Below are 14,664 nucleotides of genomic sequence, written 5' to 3'. Positions count from 1 at the left end.
AAAAACCGTTAGTTGTGAACGCTTGGAGAAGCACGAAATTGACTATTTTGAACGTTTTTTTCACGTAGGTGCTCCGGGGGGCTTAGAGCGTTGGATGGGGCTTGCTGTGCCCCAATTTTCTTGCACTGGCTCCCACTTCAACCACCACCATTACCCCGCTAAACCAAGAAGGTGAGTCGGTCATTCTTCCGCCTTGTCGTGACCCCACGTTGCATTATTTCCGCGAAGATGGGCTCAGTAATTGTGGGAAGTTCAACAACCGTTTTGAGTAAAATTCGTTTTGGCGATAAAAATGTTAATTTGAAAACAAAAACATAAAAATAATGATATACAGGATGTTTCATAACTCGTACCTTACCAAGTAAGATAACATCCCAGAAACACAAAAAAAATCTGTCAAAAAATTTTGATATTTATTTTTTGACATTTCACCCATCTATATAGGGTGCGCCAGAACTCGCGCCCACGTGAAAAATGCCATATAAGGTAAGATACCAGGAACATGGAAAAAATGTTAAAAAAAAAATTATCTATAAAAATTTCGAAATTTGAGGGTTTAAAGTTTGCACTTTGACTCTATTTATTTCTGTTGGAAAAATTATTTTTCATGTTTTTTTGCTATAGGCTATTAAAAGAGGTAACAAGGAAGCTGTATCCTAAATTGTAACTCTGTTCAATGTTATTTGTGGCTTTTATTGGCAAAATTTTTGTCCCTTTACTAAATAATTGCAAAAAAACATACAAGATCATCAGTATCATTAAATAGATAGAAAAAAATGTCAAATATCAAAAAATAAAAGTCAAAATTTTCATGTTCCTGATATCTTACCTTACTTGAAAATTTTCTCTGAGGCGCGAGTTCTGGCGCATTCTGTATCTATTTAATGTTTTTTCATAATTATTCAGTAAACGTACAAAACATTGTCAATAAAAGCCATAATTCAGCATACAACTTCTTTGTTTACTCCTCTAATAAAAAAAATGACCTGAACTAAACTGAAGCTAAAGAAAAATTTTCAACTTGCATGAATTTTGAGTTTATCTGAAGTAAATTACACGAATTAATCGCTAATCTTTTTCCTAATTTGTTTTAATGAGATTTTTACGGTCAGAAGTAGTTTTCCACAAAATTTTGACATGGTAATGATCGTTTAAAAACCCAGACTTTACCATTAGCGGAATTGCAGAGCGCTAGACGTATTAAAAATGAAACAAACCGACTGGAGGGAGTTGTATAAGGGTTGAAAATTTACAGCAGGTGTATAAAGTTTGTTCGGTGGGAATTGGGGATGTAAAATTGCACAAGAGTTAAGTGCACATTTCAGGAGAAAAACGAAAATCGTAAAGTTTGTCGGGACTGTAGAAATAAATGTCAGTGTTATTGCTACTGAAAGGGGAAAATCTATAAAGCTTGTGTGCAGGGTTGGAGTGCAATTTTTGTAGTATTATTAATAAATAAGCCTACGACATTTTCTAATTAATTGATATTGATCTTACTTTTTTACCCACGCAACCTATTCTAATTAATTTCTGTCGCAGAAATACTAATGAAGTTGGCAATTTTTTGTTGCCTAACTATTTTAAATAAATTACCGATCAGGTGATGAGCATTGCATGTCTGTTAATTAACAGTTTTTTTGTTGTTAAGTGAACTATATATAATTTTTTGTATGAATCATACTACAGGTTGTTCCAGCCATGACTTTTTAATATTTCTGTTAATACCTGGAAATTCCTGAAATAAAAATAAAAAATGTAGCAACGTTAAGGAAGAAAACACAAACTCAATTAAATCATTTTATACAATTATTGTTTTAATAAAAAAATAGTAATTTGTTTTTTACACATGTAGGTAACTTTGAAAACATGTTTTTCATAATTTGTTACACCGTTTTCTTCATTACTGAAAAAAAATACATTTTTTTTTATTTTATTATTCATCTTCAAAAAATTTGATTCAATCAAAACGTGATTTGTTTAGTTTTAATTAATAAAGTAATCTGTGATCCTAATATTATACAGCATTATTGAAAACTTTTACACACTTAATTTTGGCAACTTAATTTTATCATATTTTTTTAAATTTATTTTAATCAGAAATTTAATTGGAAATTTGATGTGTACAAAATTTTTATTTCAATAGTTTTATTGTAGAGTTACGCCAGAACACACATTTCACAGAAAAAAAGTTGAAAGTTTATTAATAACAAAGAAATACGGAAAATACAACATTTAAATATTTAACAAACAAAACAGTTAATAAAAGGAAACTAGAAATACGGAATTGGTGAAAATTTGCGAAAAAAGTATTATTTCTTACGTTTACCTTGCTTCATTTTTTATTTTTATTTAATACAACAAAATTTAAATATTTCAGGTTTTTTGTTTGTGTAAACCTGTGTTGCCAATTACGCACAAATGATGTTTATGTTTGGGTATTTATCTTTGTAAAAATAAAGAACTTTTATAAAATGTTTTTTGAAAACATCAGACATAGGTTGAAAAAAAACATTACATTAAACCGAATAACGGTTTTCTCCATTACTAGTCAGCAAAAATATGGAATTAATTTATTTCCTAAAAATTAATTTTAATTATTGCTTTAATTCAATTGTTGTAAAATTATTAGCTTATTGTCAAGTAATAATTGCATTTATTACTTATTCCATATTTGCGCAAAGAATTTTTATTTAGTAATAAAAACAAAACTACTAATTAAACTATTATGATTACAATAAAATGTAACTTAGTAATATGTAATATGTAAATTTATGAATTTCGTTTCAGTGCCAACTCGTTTCTTAGAAATTAATTAAATAATGCGCTGTTTATGTATGATTTTTGATAATGAATTATAAAGTTTAGTTTGAAACAGCAACTGTTCTGGTACTTCTGGTTCTTACAGTTTTTTTTTTTTAAACAGATTGTGTTTTTATGGACATCTTCATTCTTCTTGCTTTAGTGTTATGACTTATGACAAATTGTGCGTTTTCATCAATATTATACAATAAAATTTTGACGTCGAGTCGTATTACTCCAGATGAGATTGATTCGCGTTCAGTGTCACTGCCAACAATTTAATGCGATCAATAAATGACGCAATAAACGTGTTTCCCGGAAAATCCGGAATCGTTAGAGAAAAGCCTCTTTCCGGCATAACTCGTTTTTCTATAATTAATAGACGTCGTGAATGGCTGCAGCGGTACCGTTGTTTCTTCTTTCCGACAATTCTTCAACAATTGCCGGTTTTCCACTAATGATATTTTTTTTTGTTTGACTTGTATAGGAGACAATAAAATGTTGGTGCTTTCACTCAAAATCGAGATAATTATAAACGCATTTTATCTTCTTGTGTGAGTTGTGTTTTTGGTGTTCTATTTTCTATTTTTCATCGCTAGAAATACTGAGTAATTAATAATTAGCGTGTGCTCGATTTAATGATATTTTTAAGTTGAATTTCCAGATCATGTCAATGACACACTAATCAAGTTATTTCTTCGCTGGGAATTTTTTATTCGGTTTACCCACAAGATACCGTTAGAGTTACAAGACCCTAGTTTAATAATAATAATTAAATTAAGTCCATTGTTTCAATGTTTTGGGTCGAAATGTTGATTTTCTTGGTTTGGGTTGAAGCACTCATGTGAAATGTTAATTTTCGGTCAAAGTGAAAGTTGGATGCGTAATTATCAACATAATGAGCATTGGATGATTTTTTCATTTAGATTAAATGAAAAGTTGACGTTTTGTAACAATTGAAATTGCACATAAATAAATAAAGGAGTAATAATTATTCACTTAAAATAATGTTTTGTGTTGTTAATTTGCAGAAAGCGATAAAAGCAAATGGTGAAACAATTAAATCAGAATAATGCAAAAATTATGGTATTTTTTATTTAATTACTTACTAATAACAGTAAGTGAAATTTACAGCCGGATATAACAATAAAGGAATTTGTGTTGTAAAAAAAAACAAAAAGTTGAAGCAATTCATTAATTTTGCAAGCATGGGTGCACAAAATAATTCCATTTGATAAAAAATTAGCTGTTTTTTAACAACGATTCGGTTTTAATCGCAGGGTTAATAATATTTTTTTACTGGTTGTTTATGTTCGTTGATTGATTTTTTAATGTAATATTTAATGTTCCGTTCAAAAATGTTTGTTTACAGAATTTTTTCAACATAGAAAAGGGTGGTTTCATTTTATCAAAGCACATTTGTACAAGGTGTAACAAAAAGATGGGAACAAAAAGTAACTTGATATTCCTCATATCAAAATAAAACGATTTAACTCAACTTATCTCTAAACCAAGTTACACCGTTTAAAAGTTAGAGGACATCAGTGAAATTATGATTTTTTTTTGCTTAAATTAATAACAATTACTAAAACCTAATTTTTTTAATACAATTTTAAAAACAATGCAATAAATGGCCAACGTCCAAAATTTGCCACGTCTACTTAAATTATTTTTTTACTCTAAAACGAAGGCCGTTACAAAAATTGTAAAAATAGCTGTTCACCAATTTAAAAGTTGCATAATTTTTATTCGTTTCTCATTTTTCATAATGTTTAACATTGTGAATAATCAATTTTCCCTTAACTTGTTACGTAAAGAAAAAAAATTCCAACCAGTGATTTAATAATCATTAAATTTTGACCTTTGACAATTTCTGTCTTTGATGTATCTGATCGTAAGTACTGAGTAGTATAGTGAATGAAATTACCTCAATTCATGCATTAACTCATTATTTTTTGAAAATCTACACTAATTACTTAAATTAGTTATTTTTCAATTTTATTTAATCTGAATCTCCGGAATGTGACATGTGACAAAGTCGTTGCTACGATCTCTTTATTTATTCAAAGTGAAGCGATAACACGATAATTATTGGCCATGTTCATTTTCGGTGAATATTTCTCTCAGATCGTGTTTGTTGTTGAAAAGTGTTCGTTCGAAAACCACAAATCAAAAGGAAACTGAAGAATAATTCGATAAAACGTCGTTTTGGTTTCCTTGTTCGATACCGATTTGGGTCAAAGTCGTCGAAACTGCTGTTACCATCTAGATAAGAAGAAATACTCTCGTTGGAACGTGAAAAAAGAGTTTTCTTGCAAGTGTGTCACGAGTTGGGTAAGTGTAGACAAAACAGTTAGGACGTGCCGCATTTACCCAACAAGAACAATGTTCTATTAAAATAATCGACGTGATATTTATCGTTTTAATTCGTCGGTTTTTTATTATTTTGTGTTATTGGCCTCGATTTTTTCCGACGTTGTTGCTCAATTTGCTACAGAGTTAAACAAATCCGGGAGTGCAAAGTTAAGTTCAGTAATGAAAATAATCGGGCGAAATTTGCGAATTATGTGTTAATTAAATAAGTTAATTAGTTCTGTTCTTAACATAGGAGGTTAATTAACTCGCTTGCCAGCGTAAATGTGGGAATTAAACCTGACCTCTCTCAAACTAAGTTCTTCGACGACAAACTTGTTTTTTTGTGTGTTTACATGGCAGGGTTAGAAGTCGACACGTAACTATTCCCGTTAAAACAATTCCAATTAAGCCGTCGATCGTAATAATTGATTGTGGCAGCAGATGTTGCACTTGTACAAGAACTGTCCTCTCTCATCGTCAACGGTCAAGAACTCTATCGATTACGGTTGACCATATACGTAATGCCGTTACGGCACCATACGAGACGTCGTCTATCGTCTTTTTCTGCGTGCCCATTAAATGTTGCAGGTTTAAAGCCTTCGGTGGAGATTTAATTTGTTTTTAGCGTCGTTGAAGGAATTGTTAATCTCCGAAGTTGGCGCCGGTAGGATCTAGGACTAGTCAATTGAATTCTGACATTGTAGGTGATGAAAATAGTTTTCTTCTTTTGCCTGTTTTTGGATAATTTTTGGTCGTTTGTCAAAATTTTTTTAACGTAAACGTAAAGACTGTCGACGCTTCTACACTGATCATTAGAGTTCGGAAAGCTTCACTGCCATTCAAAACAAAATTTATTTTCTAAGAAATAAAAATCTCAAAACAACAAATTAACAAAAAAATTAAGAAAAAAGTAAAATATAAGTTATTGTTCATCTATTTGTAAAAAATAATGATAAATGTTTTTCTAAATTATCGACTAGAAAATTGTGTTTTTCTTATCGGTTAGCACATTTTTATAGTGTGAAAGGCTTTTTTCCACTTCCACTTGTAAGAACATTGGAGCGTATTTAAAAGTAGCTACGTAGAAGGATCCTTATCTAAATCGAAAATATTAATAAAATAAATTTTTAAGACTTTTCATATTTTTTTTTTAATAAAATAATGCAACCCTCATTTTTTTGCAATTTTTTAGTACAAAGTTGCTCACAGTTCCACTTTTGAAATAGTGTTTTTAAAATCATTTATTAATTTGACTGATTCTACTAGTCATATAAAAAATAAGCGTATGAAAAAATAAGGTATTTGCCATTTTTGGATTTAACTGGTTTTGCAAATAGACGACTCGATTATAAATTATTTGTAACTCTGTTAGTAGGATTAAACCTAAAAACACTTCAAAGACTGGAAATGATCAAAATTACCACAAAAAACATATTTTGCTCATAAAAACGCTAAATTAGCAAGTAAGCATGAGAAAATTGATTTATTTGAAACAGAAAACCTTAATTTGTTTACATCAATTTGTGTAGGTATATTTGTATATCAAAAAAAAAAATTGTATTAAAATAACGGATTAACATAATGTAAAGAATCGGAACGTTACTGATGATACAGTGGATTTTCTATTGCCAAAAAAATATTCGAGTTATCGAGATTTCGAGATATAGATTGCTTTTTAATATGCATATTGTTTTATTTAATACATAATAATATGTATATACAAAACTTAGCTTCTTATGGCATAAAATACAGGGCGATTCAGATAAGATAATGAGCCTGACGATCTGGCGATGCAACCCAAAAAACAAATTTCATTTACGCCTTTGTTCCAATTTCAATTAGGATTTGCAAGTTGAATCCAAGTTATCATCTTGCTGTCACTCTGACATTAGTGCAGAGAACGATTATTATTGCCATTCAGTTCTCGCTGAATGATAGAGAAATTAGAGAAGTCATTTCGGTGTAAACCCAATACAAAATGTATGAAACAATGAAACATTAAAGGTAGGCAAACAGTTTTTTTAAAAATCATAAATTGCATGTCAAAACACTATCAGAGCAACATAAGATAACTTAGATTGCAAATTTAAATCGTAATTAAAATTAGATCAAAACGTAAATGAAATTTGTTTTTTGGGTTGCATCGCCAGATCGTCAGGCTCATTATCTTACCTGAATCGCCCTGTATACCAGGTGAATAAAAAGTATGGAACCAAACATTTTTTGCTTAAATTATTTATTTTTTGAAAAAACTAATTGATGAGTGATAAAGTACTATAAAAATGTGATGATTTAACAAGAATAAAATTTTTCGAAATTTCCTTTTGTTTTTGAGTTCTACAAAAAAAAATATTTTTTTAAATGGCAACCCACTATAAAATCATTTTTCTCATAAAAGCTATACTAAGGATTACAACTATCTGCTTTACATTTAATTTTTTCAAAAAAAATTTTTCACATAAATTGCAATTTTGACAAAAAAAATCGCATAACTCAAAAACAAAACAAAATTTCGTTCTGAAAATACGATCACATTTTTTTATATTACTTTAATTTATATCAATTATTATTTTCTGGAGGCAAATGATTAAAAATAAAACCGCTTGGTTTCATACTTTATATTCACCCTGTATATGTATGTAGATGTAGATACAGATTTTATTCATTTGTCTTCGGGGTGACGGAAAAAATATTAAAAACTGATTTATCTTTCTTTTTTTTTGAAAATGCTTTCACAGGCTTTGAAGTTTACGGAAAACAGATGCATACTTCAGAAATTAATTCAATGAGTATTACGTAAAATTGTGGGAATTTAAAAAAAAACGACTTGCGGAAGTTTACAGATGAGGGGAACCGAAAATCTGTTCAACTTAGAGAGGAATTCAAGAAATCGAGGGAGAATTACATTGATTTCTATTAGTAAAAGCTCGGGATCAGGCAATCACTTCGACTTATCGAAATTTCGAGATATAATAGAGGTTTGATTTATCGAGGTTTCACTGTATTTTTATGACTCATGTTGAATTTTCGTAAAAATTGTATGCACGAATTTTACTAGAATCAAAAAAATCCAAAAATATTATTTTTTAAGTTTTTCAAAGATTTGATGGTTCAGAATTAGAAAAGTCCAGTTTTGTGTCTTGCTTTAACTTTTTCATAATTTGCTTTTATGAGTTCAGCATCTTTTTCTATTATTATAATTGTTTTTTCGAGTAGTTTATTACACATTTAAGTACCAGCAATTAAATTTCGCCTCCTCACACATTTCTTGGATTATTAATCAATAAAAGAGCGATAATACATTAATAAATTTACGAGTTGACGACAAAGCTGATCAAATAGTTTATTCAGTCGATATACAGACAACCCTCAGCATTTTCTATCAAAGCAGCTCTGTTTGCGAAATAATCATCACAAGTTCTAATATTTGCATGATTATTCTAACAAAACTGTATTGAGTTTTTTCTTATTTTTTCACAAGACTTCATCCTTTGATAAAAATCCCAAACAACACCTCATTTATCCTCGGTCGTCGTAAAGTCGAGCAACACAACATTTGCATTTTATTCAAATGTAAACACCGAATTAAAATAACGGCCCAGTGGTGTGTACTTTTGAAATGATTCATAAAAAAAATGTTTGAGCTATCGATTACAATCAAGTTTGTAAGTAGAAAATAAATTTTGTCACCGAAAAGTGTAAATTGAAAGAGGAAGGCGCCAGTAGAGGTGTCGGCCGCATTGCGCAAGAGTAATTAAACTACTAAAGGGGGTCATCAGTGTCTTGAATAGAGACAGCGGAGTTTTTCATTAATTTTACAAGAAGCGTTAATTGGAATTTAATGAACTTTCCGCGCTGTTTTTGGGGAGAGGGAAACAAAAGATAGGGGCAGATTTGTCATCGGATCTTCGTTAAAAACAAAATTTGCATATTTGGTTGGGCAATTCCACATAATGAATTTACTCGTACATGATTTTCACCAAGAATAATCAAATAATTAATTCTAATTTTCACAATAGTGGGAAAATAAGCATTTTTACTATTCGTTTTTTGGTTTTATGAGTAGTAGCATTGTTAGGTGTCCTATTTAGCATCACTGAATAATTATTACGTCAGAGAGCAATTTTTTTTTAATTACAAATAGCTTGATTATATCAAAAAAACTTGGTTGGATGCCGGAGAAACAACAGGATTTTTTTTTAAATCTTTTATCATGTGTAAGTATTTCACAAGAATCGCATAAAAATATGTAATTTTTAACGACGTGTTAAAATTTTCAATTGGTAAAAAATTGCTAGGGGCTAGGTCAGGGCTATAGGTGGGCAGCTGACCTCGGAAAAGCCACATTCATCTAACTCGCAGCTGCAACTTTAGCAAGGAGGCGGTATCATGAGTAGCAAAATTCAAGTTTTTTTTTATCTCTTGGTATATTTTTAAGTTTTGAGTTGTTTTCTTCCTAATGAAACTTGGAAAAGGGAATAACTAGAATCTAAACTATTCTTTGACACCTCTTGTTATCTATTGGAATATACAGCTTAGAACAGTAATAAGTACAATTTTTTTTCTGGAATTCTTGGTTTTGCTGTCACACGCAATAATTATTGGATTTTTTTGTTTGTAATATACAGGATGTTACAGCGAGTTAAAAAAGTCCATTAGCGACCTTTAAGTGGTAAAATTAAAAAAAAAAAGTAGGATATTGATAGATACTAATCTAATCTATCGCCTAAAATTATTTTCAACTATACAGCGTGTCTCAAAAATAAGTTACAATACAAACTTGTGTTTTTCTAAATGAAACACCATATGTTTTTTAGCGTTTTTGGGTGTAGTTTTATATGACAATGTTTTTAAGATAAACTTTTATTGGTCGATTTTGCTTACTTTTAACACAAAAAAAAATCTAGAAATATTTTTTTACTACTGCAAAGAAGAAGATACAAGCTATAACGCTGTAACATTTTTTTAGTGTGTTGCATTTGCAAAGATAAAAAATGAAGGCGTTTGTTAAAAGTTCAATAACTTAAAAAAATTAAACTGGCCTTGAACTCATATTTCATTTTTGACATGATGTACAAAAGACGGATTATTGATCTTGTCTATATACTCGAAAACATCTAGGAGATCGGTGATATAAGGTGTCTCAACTAAGACGTCCTAAATTATCAAATAAAACGTCAGAATTGTCTTTTGTTGTAATTTTAGTTAAATCTTTAAAAATTTATACCTTTGCTGTCATAGACGATATACACTTAAATTATAGTAGGCTTTGGCTTTTGTTTATAAGTTAAAGAGAGTCATGGTTTTGAAAACGAAGATTTCCTGTACATACAGGGTGCCCCAGCGAGTTGAAAAAATCCATTAGTGACCTTTAAATGGTAAAATTAAAAAAAAATTATATAGGACATTGATAGATACTTTTCTAATCCATCGCCTAAAATTATTTTCAACTATACAGCGTGTCTCAAAAATGAGTTACAATACAAACTTGTGTTTTTTTTTTAATGAAACACTGTATGTTTCTTAGCGTTTTTAGATGTAGATTTTTATGACAATTATGACAAGCTAAACTTTTATTGGTCGATTTTGCTTAGTTTTAAAAATAAGGTTGTTTTTTTTTTGCGTTTTAAAAATCTATTACACAAAAACTAAGACATCTAGAAATTTTTTTTACTACCGCAAAGAAGAGGGTACAAGCTATACGATTGTAACATTTTTTTAGTGTGTTGCATTTGCAAAGATAAAAAAATAAAGGCGTTTGCTAAAAGTTCAATAACTGAAAAAACTTTAATGGAAAACCCTATTTATTGTTTTTGCATTTAAAACATTATTAAATTGTCTTTCTAAAATTATTTACATTTAGGTGTTTTTAATCAATAACTAAAAAAATATTTAAAGTTAAACATTAAAAAAAATAATTAGGTACTATTGTTTCAGTAGTCAAAAAAATTACAGTTGCACAAGAGATGGAAGAAATATCACTTAATAATCACATTTGTGTTAAACTGAATCCATTATTCTTTATTTTTACAATAAAATAATTTGAATTTCAGTATTTATAACGACTTTTACAATCTCTGGATAAATTAAACGGATAAGTGATCCGTGGTGGAATTACTATGGTTGCCATAGTATATTAACAATGCTCAGATATTGATAGGCATTGTTGCTACAATTATTATTGAATGTTAAACATCTTTTCATTTATCAGTTCTAGACATTAAAAGTTAATTTTTTAGATAGACAATTTATCAATCTATTAGATATGCAAAAATCAAAAGTAGGGTGTTTCATTTAATTTTTTTACGTTGTTTAACTTCTAACAAACTTCCTAATTTTTTAATCTTAACAAATGCAAAACACTAAAAAATGCTACAGCCTTAAATTCTGTACTTTCTTTTCTTTGCAGAAGTAAGAAAAAATTTATTTTAGCTGTCTTAGTTTTTGTGTAGTGAATTTTTAAAAAGTGCATGTTTTCGTTAAAAAAACGTCTTATTTCTAAAACTAAGCGAAATCGACTAATAAAAGATTAGGGTAAAAACATTGTTTTTGTTCAGGCTACATCCGAAAATGCAAAAAAACACAAGTTTGTATCGTAACTTATTTTTGGGACACGCTATATGGTTGAAAATAATTTTAGGTGATGCACTAGATTAGTATCTATCAATGTCCTATACAATTTTTTTTTAAATTTTACCATTTAAAGATCACTAATGGGCTTTTTCAACTCGCTGGGACATCCTATATAAGAAAATGGAGATATTTATTTAAGATTTAAATAACTTTGTTCAAAAACATTTCTTCGAATTCTAGCATTGAACGATACTTAATTTGAGGGTTAAAACAGTGGGGATTCCCCGTTACGTAAATTCTTATAATAATTAACATGGTTCCATATCGTTTTTCCAAAGATTTGCATATTTTATTACTCCCCGTAGATTTTTTACATTCCATCTTTTTTCATAGCCACTGTTGATAAATATTTCTTGTTTGTGCTCGCATTGTTATCTCGTGCATTTTGACCGGTTCTCTACTTCTGTAATGGCTAATAACATGTTTACATGTTTACCTAACCCAGAAAAAATTGCAAAACTGACTTATTATGGAAATAACGTTGCACTTTGTGCACATTACCACACGACCATTTCGACCGAATGAGTGAATACTCAAACAATAAATAATTTTTTTACGAATTGTGACATTCAACTGAATATTCATAAGTGGAAATGACGGCATGTTTGTCTTATTTCATAATTAATGCGCTCGTAAATCAGTTTTTGGTGATTCTAAATGTAGTTATAGTATACGTCTATAAAACAGCAAAGCGGAGGCGAAGTCGTAATTTTTATGTTGGCAACGGCAATCGGGGTGAAAGAATGGTCGATTTGTTTTGTAAACCGCAAGATTTCGAATACAATAAGTCACCTACGCACTTTTCTTCGATTAATTTAAATCGGTGCGCTATTGACGTGTCAGATTTTCGCAGATTGAAATCGTTTTGTGTAACGAAAGGATTCGAGATCTGCAAACCGTGAACGTTTTGCGGTTTCTTTTTCTCGACTCGGCGATTTTGATAAGCACACTTCCTTTGTTGCGTTTGTGTGTGTGTTTGTTATTGTTTTTGAGGACAATTTCCAGAAAAGGTAGGAAATGTGAGTGACTATATTGCAGATTTGACCACAACTTTCTCATTTTTTCTTGACGCAATCTTCGGTTTTATTTCAATTAATTACGTTGGAAAGTGCTGATTCTTTAGCTATTAATTTTTTCACGTTGGTATGTAAATGACAGTGAAATTGTTTCGTCGTCCTCGGGCAGAATCGTCGAATTTTTTTCTAATAAAAATTTTAATTAGAAAGTGGCTGAATTTTTGCATTTGCCCGATTTTGATTTATCGTTTTGTTTGTCCCGAATGGATGGATGGCACGCGATTCGGATATTTGTACTAGATGTGTTTTGTTGGAGTTTTCCGTTTTTCTTGGTAATTCAGTTCTCGATTTAGAATCGTGTTGATACAATGAAATATCGAGTTGTGTGCAAAAAGTCGGATGTTTCCACGGTCAGGTTGTAAAATTAATTGGTTAAAGGCCGTAAAGAATTTCAGTAATGCGAAGTTGTCACACGATTTGAGTGTTCTCACGAAAGATGAGATTTTGTTTGGGTTAATGCAAACAATTTTTAGTTGACAGACGAGCATTGAAAGTCCATGTGACACATTATACTTTGTTAAAATTTCTGTCTTTTTGCTTTTTCGTTGTTTCAGGACTATGACTTGATGTGTGTGTGGAAAATGATTTATTTAATTTTTTGTTTTTTGTATTTTTCTTTTCCCTAAACAACTTTAATCAAAATAATTCGACTCAAACCAAGAGAAGGAAAACAAAGCAATTTCTTTTTGGTGATATATCTCGAATATCCTTCGTAAACAGGCTAAAATATTAAAAATATAGTTATAAGAGATTCATTGGTACGGAAAATATGAAAAATAGACTCAAATCGTATTGTTTTCCAGCTGAAATATATTTTTTGCCTCAAAACTTGTATTTTTTTGTAGGGTTATACGAGGAGGGGCCGTTAACTCTGGAATTAGTTGTACAAATTTTTGGAATTTAGTCGAAATTGCTTGAAATGTGTTTGGAATTATTGGAATTATTTTTGATTTAGGTACTGGAACTATTTAATTTTTTTGGAATTATTACTGATTTTTTTTGGAATTATCGGATTTTTTTTTAAATCATTTTGGAATTACGAAATTTAAGTTGGAATTAACGAAATTAAGTTGTAATTACGTGAATTCATTTGTAATTATAGGAAATACATAATCGGAAAAGAATGGAATTACGTTAGGATAGGGTATTGGAATTACAGGAATTTCGGTGAAATTTTTTGGAAGTTATGGGAATTATTTGTGAATTACTGCAATTTTTCTAGAATACTAACTTTTTTAAATTACTTTGATTTTTTTAGAACTATCGGAATTAATTTGGTATTACATGAGTTATTTTTGAATTACGAAAATTATGTTGAAATTACAGGAATTAATTTAGAATAGTAGGAATTAATTAAAAAAGAATGGAAATACGATGGATTATTAGAACTGCTAGAATTTTGGTCATTTTATTTAATTACTAGAATTTTTGTGAAATTACTGAGATTTCTTTCGAAATTATTGGAAATATATTTTTTTGAAAATTAGTTTGAGTTTCTTTCATTAATTTGGAATTACAGGAGTTACTTTGGTATTGTGAAAATAATATTGGAATTTCGAAAATACTGTTGGCATTACAGGAATTAATTTGAAAAAAATAGAATTACAATGGATTTTGAAATTACTAGAACTTTTGTAAAATTACTGAAATTTTTGTTGGAATTATCGAAAATAATTTCTTATGAAGATTACGTTGAATTTTTTAAAACTATCGGAATTAATTTGGAATTACAAAAATTATGTTAGAATTATGGAAATTAAGTTGGAATTAAATTGAAATTACAGAAATTATTTTGGAATTA

At 29.5% G+C, this 14,664-nt stretch overlaps 1 protein-coding gene across 1 annotated transcript in view; it reads left to right on the top strand.

Moving 5' to 3' along the window:
• The window catches only part of LOC123006615 (serine/threonine-protein kinase tricornered), a 48,579-nt gene that overhangs the window by 425 nt on the left and 33,490 nt on the right, over positions 1–14,664 (top strand). Inside the window, exon 2 of the mRNA XM_044401256.1 lies at positions 69–171. The gene's annotated coding sequence lies outside the window, so the exon portion shown is untranslated. The remainder of the gene's footprint in view (positions 1–68; positions 172–14,664) is intronic.

This window comes from Tribolium madens, unplaced genomic scaffold, assembly GCF_015345945.1.
Source record: "Tribolium madens isolate multiple individuals breed KSU strain unplaced genomic scaffold, Tmad_KSU_1.1 Scaffold_11;HRSCAF=98;Tcas5.2_LG3b, whole genome shotgun sequence".
Classification (NCBI taxonomy): domain Eukaryota; kingdom Metazoa; phylum Arthropoda; class Insecta; order Coleoptera; family Tenebrionidae; genus Tribolium; species Tribolium madens.
This window is presented reverse-complemented; position numbering and strand designations above follow the sequence as displayed.